Below are 18,574 nucleotides of genomic sequence, written 5' to 3'. Positions count from 1 at the left end.
GGGAAAGATTAAAGATGGGAGGAGAAGGGGATGATATAGCATAAGATGGTTGGATGGCATCACTGACTCAATGGACATGAGTTTGAGCAAGCTCCAGGAGTGGGACGGAAGGAGCGGGAAGGAAGCCTGGCGTGCTGCAGTCCATGGGGTTGCAGAGTCAGACACAACTGAGTGACTGAACTGAACTTAACATTTTATATGCATTTAGCTTAAGCAAATTATTCTGTAAAATATCTTAATAAAAAATTTTAATTTAAACACCTTGTAAAAGGTAGTTAAACCTTGGTTAGTTAAACTAACCAAGAAAAGGTAGTTAAATTTTGCCATTGTTTAAAAAACATTGTTGGCTAGTATTGCCTTTCAAATTATAAGGGTCGTTTTCTTCAGTTGACATAGAGCTATGAAACCAGAAGTGAGATGTTCACAAGTTTGACTATAAACATGATGGCTACATTTATTTTATATACAAAAACTTGCTGCACCAAATAATGCAGGATTTTCTACTTCAGTGGTAGTGAGTGTTCTTTTTTCTGTACATAAAGAAAAAATGAAAATGATGTAGGAGTCACTGAAAAAAGTAAATTGGACACTCCAGAGTCTTGGCAATTTGTGTCAGTTCTTAGATTGTCATTGAATTACCATCCTTTTGTGGCTCAGTTCCATTTATCCATCTCCTTGTCATCAGCCCCTTGCTGCTCTTTCCCGGCATTCTGACCTGCTCTGTGTCACAAATTGCACCTCTGTCTCAGCTCCCGCCCTTTATCTGGTGCCCCTTCCTCTCCTTTGCTTTGATACCACCATGTCTCTATCTCATTGTTGGCATGAAAAGGAAGGACGCCCTGCTAGGCCCTGAGAGTAGAGGTTGGGTCAGGGTCTAAGGACCGAGCTGCCCAAGGAGGATGGGAGCTCCCCAGAGGCTGCCCAGCTATTCTTCCCACTGCAGCTCTGCCTCCCCAACCCCCAGTCAAGTGCCTTGCTACAGACCATGACCAGTCCCTTCTCTGAGGTTTTACCACTCCCTACAGCTCCTGCTTTCTCCAGGGGGGCGAGGTTGGGCAGCCCAGATGGACCACAGACAAGCCTCAAAGAACCTGGGAGAAAGGGAGGTAAATAAGGCAGGCAGTGAATCACCTGGACAGTGGCCTTCATGCTGGGCCAGAGTAGAGGACAGGAAACTCAGCATGTGCTTAAATGCCATGGATGACCAGGCCAGAGCTGTAGTTGGGGCTCTTTTCCTGGGAATTAGGTAAGGCTGTTTGCTACATGCCATCACTGAGGAAAAAGATGTGCGTGGGAGTTCCAAGAGACTGTGTGTGTGTGTGTGTGTGTGTGTGTGTGTGTGTGTGTGTGTGTTTGTGTGTGCGCGCGCGCGCGCACGCGCGAGCATGCACCTTTCCGGGTCTGAGGTTTTGGAACGCTGGTTGTGAAGCGCTGTTTTCCCTCAGTCACCTCCCCCAGCCTCTGCCCCACAGCCAGCCAGCTGCTTCCCTCCCTCAGCCTGCCCTGTGGTCTCTGAGTCTCAGAGGACCCAGCCAGTGAGAGACAGGGCTCCCAGGGGCTCTCGCCCACTTCTCGCTCCTGGATGCCCTCCTCCTGCGCCCTACTCTTGCCTTGCCTCGGAGTTGGACTGCTCAGCCCTCGGGGCCCCCAGTAAGTTTCCTCAGAAAGTGTTCTCAGGAAGTCCCTGCCCCCACTCCTTTGCCCTTCACCTATTTATAAGACTCCAGGACTAGTGCACTCCAGTCTTCACAAATACTGACCTCAGAGGCCCTATACTGGTGCCCCCAACATGGCGCTCTCCGCCTCGTCACCTCTTTATAGCTCTTCAATGTACCCCTCGACCTCTCACTGCTGAGGCTGCCTTCGTGCCCTCTTTCCTATCCTGGTCCCTTGTTCCCAGCCAAATGGTGGCAAGAGCTTGACTCATTCACTTCCATGATTTTGCCCTCCCCATCCTCCCCCTGCACTAGCTACTACGGGGGCTCAGTTCTACAGAGAAAGCTCTGAATCCCAGGGATTGTGGGGGCCTAGCCTAGGTTCCTGTCTGTGTATAAACTGTATAGACCACTAAAAAAATTCACTTAGATTAAGTTTTCCACTAGGCTACCAACATAGAGGCTTGAATTTGAAATTAAATGGATTAAAAAAAAACTTACTACTCAGCCATAAAAAAGAATGAAATTTTGCCATTTGCAGCAACATGGATGGACTTGGAGGGCATTAGCTAAGAAAAGTAAGTCAGAATAGAAAGGCAAACCCTGTGTGAGATTACTTATATGTAGAACCTAAAAAAGTACAACTAACTAGTGAATACAATAAAAAAGAAACAGACTCACAGATATGGAGAACAAACTAGTTGTTACTAGTGGAGAGAGAGAAGTAAGGAGGAGAAATATAGTGGTGGAAGATTAAGAAGTATAAACTATTATATATAAAATAAGCTATAATGTATATTGTACAACAGAGAGAACATAGCAAATATTTAATAATAATTCTAAATAGAATATTTGTAGGGCCTCCTCAGACAGCCATTTTGCTTTTTAGCATTTTTTTCCCATGGGGATGGTTTTAATCCCTGTGTCCTGTACAATGTCACGAACCTCCATCAATGGTTCATCAGGCACTCTGTCATTCAGATCTAGTCCCTTAAGTCCATTTCTCACTTCCACTGTATCATCATAAGGGATTTGATTTAGGTCATACCTGAATGGTCTAGTGGTTTTCCCTACTTTCTTCAATTTCAGTCTGAATTTGGCAATAAGGAGTCATGATCTAAGCCACAGTCAGCTCCCAGTCTTGTTTTTCCTGACTGTATAGAGCTTCTCCATCTTTTGCTACAAAGAATATAATCAATCTGATTTTGGTGTTGACCATCTGGTGATATCCATGTGTAGAGTCTTCTCTTGTGTTGTTGGAAGAGGGTGTTTGCTATGACCATTGCATTCTATTGGCAAAACTCTATTAGCTTTTGCCCTGCTTCATTCCGTATTCTAAGGCCAAATTTGCCTGTTACTCCAGGTGTCTCCTGACTTCCTACTTTTGCATTCCAGTCCCCTCTAATGAAAAGGACATCTTTTTTGGGTGTTTGTTCTAAAAGATCTTGTAGGTCTTCATAGACCCTTTCAGCTTCAGCTTCTTCAGCTGAAGTTTTCCCATGGAAAAAATGCAAAAAAACAAAATGGCTGTCTGAGGAGGCCCTACAAATAGCTGTGAAAAGAAGAGAAGTGAAAAGCAAAGGAGAAAAGGAAAGATATTCCCATCTGAATGCAGAGTTTCAAAGAATAGCAAGGAGAGATTTAAAAAAGCCTTCCTCAGTGATCAATGCAAAGAAATAGAGGGAAACAACAGAATGGGAAAGACAAGAGATCTCTTCAAGAAAATTAGAGATACCAAGGGAACATTTCATGCAAAGATAAGCACAATAAAAGATAGAAATGGTATGGACCTAACAGAAGCAGAAGATATTAAGATGAGGTGGCAAGAATACACAGAAGAACTGTACAAAAAAGATCTTCAAGACCCAGATAATCACAATGGTGTGATCACTCACCTAGAGCCAGACATCCTGGAATGTGAAGTCAAGTGGACCTTAGGAAGCATCACTATGAACAAAGCTAGTGAATATGATGGAATTCCAGTTTAGCTATTTCAAATCCTGAAAGATAATGCTGTGAAAGTGTTGCACTCAATATGCCAGCAAATTTGGAAAACTCAGCAGTGGCCACAGGATTGGAAAAGGTATTTTCATTCCAATCCCTAAGAAAGGCAATGCCAAAGAATGCTCGAACTACCACACAATTGCACTCATCTCACACGCTAGTAAAGTAATGATCAAAATTCTCCAAGCCAGGCTACAGCAATATGTGAACCGTGAACTTCCAGATGTTCAAGCTGGTTTTAGAAAAGGCAGGAGAACCAGAGATCAAATTGCCAACATCTGTTGGATCATAGAAAAAGCAAGAGAGTTCCAGAAAAACATCTATTTCTGATTTATTAACTATGCCAAAGCCTTTGACTGTGTGGATCACAATAAACTGTGGAAAATTCTGAAAGAAATGGGAATACCAGACCATCTGATCTATCTCTTGAGAAATCTGCATGCAGGTCAGGAAGTAACAGTTAGAACTGTACATGGAACAACAGACTGGTTCCAAATAGAAAAAGGATTACATCAAGGTTGTATATTATCACCCTGATTATTTAACTTATATGCAATGTACATCATGAGAAATGCTGGGCTGGAAGAATCACAACCTGGAATCGAGATTGCCGGGAGAAATATCAATAACCTCAGATTTGCAGATGACACCACCCTTATGGCAGAAAGTGAAGAACTAAAGAACCTCTTGATGAAAGTGAAAGAGGAGAGTGAGAAAGTTGGCTTAAAGCTCAACATTCAGAAAACTAAGATCATGGCCTCTGGTCCCATCACTTCATGGCAAATAAATGGGGAAACAGTGGAAACAGTGTCAGACTTTATTTTGGGGGGCTCCAGAATCACTGCAGATGGTGATTGCAGCCATGAAATTAAAAGATGCTTACTCCTTGGAAGGAAAGTTATGACCAACCAAATAGCATATTTAAAAGCAGAGACATTACTTTGTCAAAAAAGATTCGTCTAGTCAAGGCTATGGTTTTTCCAGTAGTCATGTATGGATGTGAGAGTTGGACGGTGAAGAAAGCTGAGCACCAAAGAATTTATGCTTTTGAACTGTGGTTTTAGAGAAGACTCTTGAGAGTCCCTTGGACTGCAAGGAGATTCAACCAGTCCATCCTAAAGGAGATCAGTCCTGGGTGTTCGTTGGAAGGACTAATGTTGAAGCTGAAACTCCAATACTTTGGCCACCTCATGCAAATTGTTGACTCATTGGAAAAGACTTTAATGCTGGGAAGGACTGGGGGCAGGAGGAAAAGGGGACAACAGAGGATGAGATGGCTGGATGGCATCACCAACTCGATGGACATGGGTTTGGGTAGACTCCAGGAGTTGGTGATGGACAGGGAGGCCTGGCGTGCTACGAGTCATGGGGTTGCAAAGAGTCGGACAGGACTGAGTGCCTGAACTGAACTGAACTGAAATGTAATTTAACTTCTGTTAATCACTTCATTGTACACCTGTCATTTATATAATATTATACATTGGCTATAATTCAATAATAAAAAGAGAGGAGCATTAAAATAAAAAAATAATTAGTATAATATTTCTTTCCCATTTAAAGATGTAGTTTCAAGCTGACTATATATGGAAGCCAGGAAGAGTTTCTCTAATCTGAGTAGATAAGTACCAGGAGGGAAGGACTATGTTTGCCTTGTGCATTTTCCACAATGTTATAAAGTAGGCAGTCAATTAATGGTGATTAAATAAATGAGTGACTGGATCAACACATTAGCACAAATGTCATTGTTAAATTAGCCAGTTATCCAGCAGAAGGCTCAGAGTAAAAACAAATAAGATTTTAGGCCAGAAAAGAAAATTTCCTGAGTCTTCGAGGACATGAGATAAATGGACAACATATCGCAACCCTAGGCTACAAACGTGCTCCATTACACAGAGGGCTTATGGGCAGGCAGGCGCTAGTTTGCCCTTGGTGTTGAATACAGAGATGGCAACAGTGGCCAGCACTGAGTAGGATTGCCAAAGACAAATTTATTCTGACTTTTATCAAATTTGTTCCTCGATGCAAGGAATGGTTGGAAAGATAATGTTACTAAAGGAGACTTTTGAATTTTAGCCTTCAAAAAAAGAACTTGGAAAACTTTCACGGATATGCAACTGTCTAACTCTACCACTGCCAACAAAGCTTTCTCAGCCCCTTCTTTCCATCTTCCATCTTCCTGGTCTTCTTCTGAGAAAATGTGAGCTCAAAAGCTGTCCATCAAACTTAGAGCCTGTCATACAGAGTGAAGTAAGTCAGAAAGAGAAAAACAAATATCTCATATTAACAGATATATACGGAATCTAAAATGGTACTGATGAACCTATTTTCAGGGTAGGAGTAGGGACCCAGATGTAGAGAACAGAGGGAGGGAGAGTGCGACAAATTGACCGAGTAGCAACATATTTACGTTACCATGTGCAAAATAGAGAGCTAGTGGGAAGCTGCTGAATAGCACAGTGAGCTCACGTTGGTGCTCTGTGATGAGATACAAAGGTGAGACGGGGGGGGGGGGGGGGATGGGGGGACAGTGGGAGGGAGGTTCAAGAGGGAGGGGACATTTGTATACATATAACTGATTCACGCTGCTGTAGAGAAACTAACACAACATTGTAAAGCAATTGTATTTCTTTTTTTTTTAAGTAAGGAAAAAATAGCTCTCCATCATGCACCTCTAATTTAGCTGGGTAGCTTGTTGTGTTACTGTTGTTTAGTCGTTAAGTTGTGTCTGATAATTTTGCAATGCCATGAACTGTAGCCCACCAGGCTCCTTTGTCCATGGGATTTCCCAGGCAAGAATACTAGAGTGGCAAGAATACCAGGTTCTACTATGATTGCCATTTCCTTCTCCAGGGGATCTTCCTGACCCAGGGATCAAACCCACATCTCCTGCATTGTTTGCACTGGCAAATTCTTTACCACTGAGCCACAATCACTGGGTAGATAGTAGCCCAGAGAGAAGGTGAAGAGAAAAAGCTTTTCAGTCTTTCCTACCACCCAGGCCTGACTGGACCAGCTACAAAAGCCTGTTTCCTCAGCTATTATCAGCATTCTTTTTCTTTTCTTTACTTTTTATTGGGGTATATTTATTTTATTGACCCCGGTGACTCAGTGGTAAAGAATGTGCTTGCCATTGCAGGAGACTCAAGAGACTCCAGTTCAATCCTTGGGGTGAGAAGATCTGGAGTAGGAAATGGCAACCTGCTCCAGTATTCTTGCCTGGGAAATACAGAGGAGCCTGGTGGGCTATAGCTTATGGGACCACAAAGAGTTGGACACAACTGAGCCACACATATAATTGATTTACAAGTTGTGGTAGTTTCTGGTGTACAGCAAAGTGAATCAGCTATGTGTAGACACATACTGACTCTTTTTCAGATTCTTTTCCTATATAGTCCATTACTGAGTGTTGAGTAGAGTTCCCTGTGTCATACAATGGGTCTTTATTGGTTATTTATTTTGTATATAATAGTGTGCTCTGCCAACTGAGACAACAAACTTTACAGAATTTATGTTAGAAGGTCATCTACAGTCCCTGAAATAATCTCTTAAAACCCCTAGTACAGCATTGCTTTTCCTCCATTCCATACACCCAGTCACTCCTTTGTTCTTACCCCCACCCCTTTCCTAGGAAGACTCACCTATTGCTTCTCTTTCATGAGAGAGCAACAAATGATCAAATAATTCACAAGACAAGCTACAGCTTGCAACAAGGTATAATTAAAAGGTGTCACATATTTACCAACTGGCTCACCTGTAGCTCAGCATATGGGACTAGAAAAATCCTTCACTCTGCTAGAAGAATCCAGCCGCCTGCTGAGAAAACCATGTCAGCCTGACAGCGCTTGGCTTAATTACTTCAAACTTAAAATAATTAATAAGTTCCTCATTTTTCAACAGGAAAGCACTTAACACTGTTCAGTGAAATAATTCATAGCCTACATAGCTTGCTGCTATGAAAGAGGGAGTTGAGTTTGAGGCGTTTTTTTCTTCCTGTAACTTTGCTTGAAATGATGTTTTTGATTTTGGTTTTGTTTTTTGTTTTTTTTGTCAAGCCTCCCACAGATATGTGAATTCTGCTCATTACATTTCATCTAGCAAACCCAGTCTTTCTTAAACTCACCAGGGAGAGTCTTGCTGTCCTCTCCTCCTTCCCCTTACTAATCCTTCTGGGTCATGGGCTTCACCATAAATTGTCTGAGGAGATTTTCAGCTCCTAAACCTAAATATTTGCTTAAAATAAAAATAGAAAGAAAGTGTGAGAAGGTGATTGAACTAAAGAAGAAAATGGTGCCAGGAAAGGAAACCTTTTCCATTTTCAGAAGGGAACCACAGTAATGAAAGAGCATGAAGAGAGCATAAAGTGGACCCCAGTTTCACTTTCCTCGGGTGACTTTTTGAGGTGTCTGCACAGATGCCTGCAGGAGGCAATGTGGAGCCATAAGGCAATGAATCTCATCTTTTAAATTTTTAAAGGGAACTTTTTTAGTGTGAACATGAAATTTCTTTCAAGGAGTGAAATTTCATTTGAAAATGCATAATACATAACAATTGGAGAAGGAAATGGCAACCCACTCCAGTATTCTTGCCTGGGAAATCCCATGGACAGAAGAGCCTGGTGGGCTACAGTCCATGAGGTCACGAAAGAGTCAAACACCGCTCAGCGACTAAACAACAACAATGCAGAACAATAGAGGAAGCTGTGGTTTCTCGAAAGTTGTATTTTTGTAATCTGCCCTATAAAGAAAGCAGTTATTTCATCCTGAGTGGGTCATCTATAATACAGAAGTTATTGCTGGAAGTTCCATAAGGCTATTAAAAATGATGTGTGTGTTGGGTCAGGGGGAGAAATAAGACAGGAATAAAAGCCTAAATGTCAGCAAGACCTGCGCTCAGGGCCAGTCGAGAGGAAGCTGTGGCCTCCACCCCACTGTTGTCCAGTCTTGGTGTGCATGTGACAATCCCTTGGATGCTTATTGAGGTGCTCAGAGCTCCATTCCACCTCCAAGCTTTGAATTCAGTGAGTCAGCAGTGGGATTCATAACCCACCTCAGTAACAATGACTCGAGGTGTTTCTAATGCACATGATCAATGACCCGCACTTTGAGAAATCAGTTCTCAGCTTCTCAGGTGTCCTGGATGCCAGAGAGAGGCCTGACCACCCCTGATGTTGCTCCTCAGAGGAAGCAAACGAGATAAACAGGTCTCAAGATCAAGTGTTTTTAAGCAAGAAGCCAAAGTTCCCTTCCCTCTTCCAACAAGATAAGCCCTCTGTCAGCAATGAGGCAGAAGCGGTGACCTCACAAATCCGTACTTAAACTTGGTTTGTTTCAAAATCCTGCTAGCTCCTTTGAGAATCCAAAACCATAAATAAATTGGAGGAGAGCTCTCCCTTTCATCCCAAATAATTTATTTTTAAAGTTGTGATTAGTTGTCGCCATGGGTCCACAGATATTCCCCAGGAAAGGGGATTTTGACTCCCCGCTCCTTTGTTGGCAGTATTGCCCAGTTGTCCTCACAGGGGCCTGACTGGACTGTGAGCGGCCCCCGTTGTGTCCACACACATCCCTGCGCCAGCTGCACCAGCAGAGGGTTCTGAGGCTGTCCACTCAGGTGAGGACTCTTGCCTTTAGCAGAGGAATAAAAAAGCACGGAGGGTAACATTGGAACCTGCCCAGGCATTTTTCAGACAGCCAGTGAAGGGAGTGGAATTCTGACTGCTTCAGGCTCTTGACACTCTTTGCACTACATCAAAACATCAAGGAACGAACTTGTATCCAAAGAGTGGAAAAATCTCTACTTCTAACAGATCTATGTATTAATAACAATAACAATATATATTATTATAACATAATAATATATTAATATAAGAATATAACATTATATATTATATTAATAATATATAATGATGATGATGATATATATTATTATATAATAATAATGTGCAGCCTCTCCAGAGAAGCGAAAGTTATCCAGTGTTTCATCACCAAGACTTTGGCAATGAGCAGCTCAAGGTTGAAGCCCAGCTCAGTCCTTCACTGTCTGTCTGATTTGGGCCTTATCATTGACCTCTCTGAAGCTCCATTTCTTTTTCAATAAATTAGGGGTAGTAATAGAAACTAGCTTGTGGTGTGGTTGTGAGAATTAAATGAGATAGTTTGGTAGAGTGCCTGGTACAGGTAAAAGGAAGAAAAAAATCGTTAGTCATTCTCACTCCCCTCTAATTCCACAGGGCAGAATCTATGCCTCAACTGCTTATCATCACAATTCTTGGCATATAGTTCATGGCCCATAAATAGTTTTAGAATGAAGAAAAGAAGAAAGGAAAGTAGAGAGGAAAGAAGGGAGGAAGATCAGACTTTGGAAGATTAAAAAAATTATTAGTTCCAAGGTAAAAAATGAGAAGTGTTCAGAAGCCATATGTTGGCCCACAGTAAGCTATAATAACAAATAAAATACATAACCTTATTTCTTGCTCACAAAATTCCCTTTCAGGTCCAAGCAGTGAGTCAGGATCTGTTCGGATGCCATCTGGTGGCACTGGCCTCTCAGCATGTGTCTCCCAGGATGACCATGGCAGAGAAGAGAAACTCAAGGAGCCAAGCCTCAGCCTCTTGAGTGACAAGCATCACTTCTATTCAGGTCCAGGGGCTGGAACCAATCACATGAGTCACCCAGCTGCAAAGGGGTGGAAATAGAATGTGCAGGAGCCACAGGAAGGGAAGAGAATGGGGCAGCATGTTGATGTCCTCCACTTCATGTGTCCTGGCACAAAAGTCCAAGAAAGGCAGTTAGCAAAGGACTTGTAGAAAAATGTATTCTGAAATGAGTCAACCACAAAAGACATTCAATGATCTTGTGTTTTGATTTTTTTTTTCTTTGTCTTCTTAATATAATGGGATTTTCACTTAGCATCTGGTACATGCAGGTACATAGGTGAAACCCTTAGTTAAACCTTTAGTTCTCTCTCTCTTTCTCTCTCTCTCTTGCTCATCCTTGTATTTTTGCTCTCATGCAAACACACCCTTCTCTTACTGTAGATTAGACAAGAATTCTGTCCATCCACATTACCCTTGACCCTAGGAAGAGAAAAATAATTATTAATACAAGTGTTTGTTGATCTCTAACACATACTGAGAGGCGATAACCTTGACATGTTAACTGCCCTGAACAAGTCTTTATTCTCACCCTACTAGATAAGTAGCTTCCCTAGTAGCTCAGATGGTAAATATCCACTTGCAATGCAGAAGACCCAGGTGTGATCCCTGGGTTGGGAAGATCCCCTGGAGAAGGAAATGGCAACCCATTCTAGTATTCTTGCCTGGAGAATTCCATGGACAGAAGGGTCTGGTGGGCTACAGTGCATGCAGTTGCAAACAGTCGGCCATGACTGAGTGACTAACACACACACACTAGAGAAGTAAAACATGAAAGCTTTGACCTTAAATTACCAGTTGACTTGGTCCAGGTGACTACATCTAGGACAAATAAATTATGACAGAGTTAGCTCTTTCTGTGACCTACACTCAATGATGAAAGCTGCACCGCTAATGTACTAATATTTAACAGTCAGCAAACTTGGCCAGAGTAACCCAGATGGAATCTGCTCACAGTCCATCCAAGGCTGTTACAAACAGCTATAGTTTGCAGAATTCTTGGATGAGAATTAGTCTCCTTTTTTTGGTCCTAGGTCACCAAACAGACAGTTAGAAATTTTAATGTCTTAGAATTAATGTACTGTAGTTTAAATCCAGGCAAAATGTTTCAGCTAGCTTCACTGTGAGTCAACAACTTCCAAAATCTCAGTGATTTACAACAATGAACATGGTACACGCCGACAGCTGCAAGTCTGTTGTTGTGAGCTTTTTTCAATCTTCTTATTGCAGGATTCAGATTACAATTAGGATTCTGTTGCAAGTTAGGAAAATCTCTTTGTTGAGACTTGCCATTCTTACAGCAAAAAGAAAGTGACGATGGAATCATATGATGCTTCTTAAATCATCTTCTCAGGTGTAGCGCGCATGGTGTCCACTCACACACCATTGGCTAAAGTCAGTTACACAGCCAAGGAGATAGAGAAGTATATACCCCTATCACAGGACACACTGCAAGGTACATACATCCCCACCTAGGGAGGTCTAATCCTTTTACAGGAAGGGGAGTGAATATTTAAGAACAACAATGCAATCTACCATGGTAAGTAACAAAAACTGAAGCTTTCTCATCTTAATATCTCTAGGGCCCAGCACAGGTGTCCCATGAATATTTATTAAATCATATTGAATATTCATTGTATTGAATGAATATATCATTTCCATGTAAGTCAGTCATCTGAAAGAAAGAGTATTTTATCATTATATCTATCACCTCTATTATCATTAACTGATATTTTTAATTAGCATGTATACCTAGAACTTATCTGAGCATTCTACAGGCACAAACAATAGATTTTATTGATTACCTTTAGCAATTTAACCATCTGAAAGATGAACATGATAGAAAATAATTCTAAAATAAACATTAGCATACATTCTTAAAATACAAACTCACAATTTCCTTTTTGAAAATGCTATTAATAATGGCAATCAAACCCTGAAAAAAGGAGAACTTGCTTTTCTGAGGATTGTCTCTGAAATTTAAAATTGTCTTTTTTCTACTAGAAATATTTTGGGGGAAACATCAGAAACAATAGGGAAAATATGAATGATTCCCTTGTCATAACGAATTCAGGAATTAGATATTGTCTTGAATCTGTTGATTTTGAAGGGAGTCACTGAAATAATTACAAGGTTGAAGTACAACATAAAGATTGCATGTTCAGCCTGAATTCACTCAAAATATAATAAAAGTTTGGGATACATTTGGAGAAGGGTTGGTTATGCTGCTTTGGGATAAAAGTTCAGGCAAAATGAAATTCTGAGCCTCTGCCAGTCCCTCTTAGGGATCTGGGTATAGAAGCTACGCTACAGCACTCTTTGCTATCACAGAAATCACTCATTTTAATTTGCATCCATTTCAGGAGTTGGTCACGGGCAAATTCACACATCCAGAACCTGGCTTTTCCTCAAAGATACCAGTATGCTACACATTACATTACAAGAATCAAAACTAATACCTTTATCCCGTAAAACAATGCAATCCCTTCCTAATTGTAACTCGAAATTATACCGAAGTTATCATTTGTGCTCAGTGAGTTTGTGAATTAATTCATTACCCTGTTAAAATCCCAACGTCTCTTATCACCTGCTGCTTTGAAGACTCGGGTTGCATTAGTAGCGCTGCCCTGTCAGCTGCCAACTGCCTGAGCTGGAGGCAGCTAAGAGGCAGCTAAGAAGTGAATCCCTGAGCTGAGAAATTCCACCTAGGGGAGGAGACGCAGCTTTGACTTGCAAACATGGCCCAGGAACCCAGCAGAGCTATCTGGAGAACCACCTGAATCATCGATCCATAAAACCATCATGAAAGTCAATGTCTCCTCCAGTACAGATCACAGTCAAGCTTGGAGAAAATGCTGTCCGTAATGATAACCCTGTTCTCTGAGTGTGGACAAGACTCAGGGATCAGCTGCATTTACTTGGAGGAAACCCTGTGCAAACAGTAACCTGAAAACAGTATTCTGAAAAGCCAAGCAAACCCTTTCTTTTGTAATCCTATCTTAAAAATATGTGACTTCATGCGTTTAAAGTTTGATGTTACCTTTGAGGAAATAAGCCAGCATTGCTGATTAAAAGAATATTTATTTTCTGCAATGCCACCATAAACCGCATACATTTGCCTGACTGCCAAGGAATAATTAATTTCCTAGTGTGCACTGCCTGTCTTGAGACTTCCACAGAGCCACCCTAGTTTTTCTCATTAAAATGAATCCTGAAGGCACTTTGTTATTGTTTAGTCTCAGAAAAATATTGACAGGGGTTTTCTTTCTCCCTCCATCAACATCATTGTTTTATAAATGGTAAGTGTAAAATATTTTTTTGTGCACCTTTGAAGTATTCCTTATCAATAATTCATTCAAAATCACAAAGGAGTAAAAGAACTAGGTGGTCGAAACCATAGCAATGTTAGGAAAATCACATCTGCTTTAAATCATCATGTTACTGAAATAAAGCTTTACTGAAAGCACATTTATATCCACAAGTCCATGGGTTTCTCTTTGTGTTTAATTCAGCTGTGCTTTTTAACTAAACTTTGCAGGGGGAGAGGGAGTAGGTTACCAGTATTCTAGATGACAGCACCAGGCATGTGCAGTCTCCTATCCATTTCTGTTTGTTAAGAAAAAGCAGAGTACTTGTTCAGTAGTCCACCTTTACTCTTGTCATAATTAGCTCTTTTTATTGAGTTTACCTTCTTTTTATACTATGCCCACCAGGATGCAAAGACAAGTCTATTGCCAGTGCTACACAAATGTTAAATGATGAGTCATATCATTCCTGCCATGAAGAAAGACTTTTAAGAAAAGAATAAGATCAACATGTATTACCCATTTGCCAAACAGATACCTTACAGAATTCAGATATTAAAAAGTCAGACTCTCCATTTTACTTTTAGTGTCCCAAGAAAAGGCCATGTTGTTCAATTAACCCAATCATAGGTTAAAGAAAATAGCCATTAGCTCTTTTGTTAAAACAGTCTTCTACTCTCTTCATTGAAAGTTAATAATGCCAATGGTTTTCTATGTCAGGGCATTAAGTTTTAAAATTACTGAACCTTACTCCTGAAATCTGAAGTGTCTAAAACGAGACATAGAGTACACAGAACAAGCTGGGATATGTTTTCTTGAGGTTACTAGATATCTTAGAGCTAAGGTTATTTCAAAACTACAAAAAAAATGAAAATGTTGGTCAAGGATTCCTCGACTGACTTATCGATAAACTTATTTTGGAAAATTCTCTCTTGGTGCTCTCAGAAACCCACTCAACTTCCTCTGGGGAATCCCATGAACACACTTTACTTATCTACTTTTTAGTCAAAAGCATCAAAATCTTACTTAATATGAAATAAATCTTTAAAATCACTCTATCCTATCATCCACAATGAAACATAACTTTGTGCAAAATTAGTTATTGGATAAAAGTATCAAACCATAGCTGATAATTAACTTTCTTACCTGCCACAAAATCTTTCAGTTGATTCCTTTTGACTTTGTACTAGCATTTAAAACTTTCCAGGTCATTTTATTTAACTCAATGGGAAAACAAACTTGGAGAAGTTTTAGAATGTGGTGGCTAAAGATAACTAAAGACAGTTGACTTTTCATAAATAAAGGCATGAATGAAAATTCATCTCTACAACTACTTATTTAGTTCTGGGTGCTCAGCAAGAGAAAGCAGTTTTGGGGGTGTACCTAACACCAGTAGTAAGAAAAGCAAGGTTTCATTTGACTTCATTGTATACAGAAACATTAAAAACTCAAAGGATTTACAAACTGAGAAACATGAAGAGATTAAAAATGTATGTGAAAGTGAAGTCGCTCAGTTGTGTCTGACTCTTTGCGACCCCATGGACTGCAGCCATGGGATCCTCCATCCACGGGATTTTCCAGGCAAGAATACCAGAGTGGGTTGTCATTTCCTTCTCCAGGGGATCTTCCCAACTCAGGGATTGAACCCAGGTCTCCCGCATTGCAGGTGGATGCTTTACCCTCTAAGCTACCAGGGAAGCCCTATAAAAAAATTTTTTTTTAATGTATAGTAGATTAATTTAAGAATAAAAGATATAAATGTTAATAGGTCATCAAGATTCACCAAGTAAACTAAGCCAAATACACCTCATTATTTTTTTGATGAGATCTTTGTCTGGTATACAAAGACATACATATTGATCAAATTCTCTAAATTCTCATGATAATATCAATAATAATAGCTATCATTTGTTGAATAACTACTATATGTCAGGTATTGTTCTAGGAGAAAGATTTTTATGTATGTTTTAATATCTTCTGATATTAGTATTATTAACCTCACTTTTCAGAGGAGAAAGCAAAGTTTCAAAAATGTTGTATAACTTGTCCATAGCCAAAACAATGGACCAGGATTTGAACCTGTGTTTGTCTGACTCAAACCCTGTGTGCTTAAACATTATTAGGTAATAGAATGTCAGAAATTTTAGTAGTTTATTGAACAACCACATCCATATTCTATGGATAGATGCTACTAGACAGTATTCTCCCAGAGAGAGGGCTCTTGTTCACAAATTTTCACATTTGTCCTACTTTGTTCAATTTTTTTAATCACCAGCGTATTAAGACCTAACTTTCAAATTTATATATGACACAAATGGAAGAATAGATAGTTAATATATTGATTACCAAATCCATATTAAAAAGCACTCAACACAGAAATAATGAACTCAAAAGAGATATATTTAATAGAGAGAAGTAGAAAGGAAAAGACCTATCTTATCTTAGTCACAGTAAGAAAAAAATCCTACAGATTTTAAATGACCACATATAGCATGATAATACTGCCCACAAATTAAACACAAGGTCCTTTATCCAGATAGAGAAAAACAGTTCCATCATTGTCCCTTGCAATTATCAGGTTATATCTACAATATGAAAATTCTTTAGAGAAAGACATGACACAACTCTTGCAGGCATGGAGAGTGAACTTCTTGAAGTATTCAACCAAATGAGAGATGATATCATGGTGTGTTATGGAACCTTTCTATAATTACATGGACCGAGGCTTCCTCGTACTGAAAGACCCCACCTCACCCCACTCTGATATAGTAGATGTATTCAGAGGCTTCAGCTGACATGGCATTTTGAAAATGTTTCTCCAGTGATTCTAATACAACTCCGTACACCTTGCATCTTATACTCCTCCATCCGTGCAAAATGTTGTTCAATCACTCAGTCATGTATGACTCCTTGCAATCCCATGGACTGCAGATCATCAGGCTTCCCTGTCCTTCACCATCTCCCAGAGCTTGCTCAAACTCATGTCCATTGAGTCAGTGATGCCATCCAACCATCTCATCCTCTGTGGTTCCTTTCTCCTCCTGCTTTTAATCTTTCCTATCATCAGGGTCTTTTCTAATGAGTCAGTTCTTCATATCAGGTGGCCAAAGTATTGGAGCCTCAGCTTCAGCATCATTCCTTCCAATGAATATTCAGGATTGATTTCCTTTAGGACTGACTGATTTGATCTCCTTGCAATTCAAGGGACTCTCAAGAGTCTTCTCCAACACCACAGTTCAAAGCATCAATTATTTAGTGCTCAGTCTTTTTTATGGTCCAACTCTCACATCCATACATGACTACTGGAAAAATCATAGGACCTATGTTGGCAAAGTAGTGTCTCTGCTTTTTAATACGCTATCTAGGTTTGTCATAGCTTTTCTTCCAAGGAGCAAGCGTCTTTTATTTTCATGGCAGTAGTCACCATCTGTAGTGATTTTGGAGCCCAAAAAAATAAAGTCTGTCACTGTTTCCATTGTTTCCCCATCTATTTGCCATAAAGTGATGGGACCAGATGCCATGATCTTCGTTTTTTGAATCTTGAGTTTTAAGCCAGTTTTTTCACTCTCCTCTTTCACTTTCATCAAGAGGTTCTTTAGTTCCTCTTTGCTTTCTGCCATAAGGGTGGTGTCATATCTGAGGTTATTGATATTTTTCCCGACAGTCTTGATTCTGACTTGTGCTTCATCCAGCTGGCATTTTGTATGATGTACTCTACATATAAGTTGAATAAGCAGGGTGACAATATACAGCCTTGACATACTCCTTTCCCAATTTGGAACTATGTAAAATATGTTAATTAAAAACCATTTATCTGTGTATATTAAGGCTGCAAAATAAAAATGGACATTGTGGGATGGAGGGAGAGTCAAGAAGGAGGGAACATATGTATACTTATGGCTGGTTCAATTTTTCTATGGCAGAAGCCAATACAACATTTTAAAGCAGTTATCTTCCAATTAAAAACAAACTTTAAAAAATAAATAAAATAAAATGGACCTTAAATCAGGTAGTTGGAGAAAGAAGCCAATCTTTTGTATCTTTTGTAAATAGTGGCCAGTACTAAGAAACTCATTAGCTTAAATGTCCTGGTATCAAACTAAAAGTGAGAGACCAGGGTTTAAAGTATTGTATTATAATAAAGTGGCTAAAAGCTAAAATTCTAAAGTCAAACAGACCTTGTTTGAATTTCTGCACATCACTTGCCAGGCGTTTTAGTTTGGGGAACCTTTTATAGCCTTTCTAAAACTCAAGTTTCTCCACTGTAAAATGGGGAGTTATCATTCCTCAACTTGAATCCTAGTTCCACCACTGCTGGCTATACAATCTCAGGAAAGATGCTGCTCTCTTAGGTATTCATTTCTTTATCTGCAAAATGACACAGGAGTATCTATTTCATAAGGCATTGTAGAGGAATAAATGAGTTAATATGTGCAAAATGTTTAAACAATGTGTGACTTATAGCTGATCTTCAGTAAGTCTGTTATTTTTACCCTCTTTTTACAATAAAGATTATGCAACCTGCCCTATTTCATAAGAGTCTTCAAAGTATTATGTCATGTGATGAATGAAGAACCCTTATAAAATTAAAACTCCAATTCAGCAGTCACTGGCATTTTTATTTTTATCATCCAGGAGTCTATGAAGCATTTGTATGAATTTTAATTTTAATTATATTTCTAGTTGTGTGTTGGGCTTCCCAGGTAGTGTGAGTGGTAAAGAACCCACCTGCCAATGCAGGAGATGTAAAAGATGCAAGTTTGATCTGGTTGGGAAGATCCCCTGGAGGAGGGCAGGGCAACCCACTCCAGTATTCTTTCCTGGAGAATTCCATGGTCAGAGGAGCCTGGCAGGCTACAGTCAATAGGATGGCAAACAGTCGGACATGACTGAAGTGACTTAGCTCAGTACAGCACAGATCAGGCCTGTTTGGGCATTTACAATGGATCTCAAAATA

The sequence above is a fragment of the Muntiacus reevesi genome, chromosome 1 (genome assembly GCF_963930625.1).
Source record: "Muntiacus reevesi chromosome 1, mMunRee1.1, whole genome shotgun sequence".
NCBI classification, from domain to species: domain Eukaryota; kingdom Metazoa; phylum Chordata; class Mammalia; order Artiodactyla; family Cervidae; genus Muntiacus; species Muntiacus reevesi.
The sequence above is the reverse complement of the archived record's forward strand: the minus strand, read 5'-3'. Positions refer to the sequence as shown.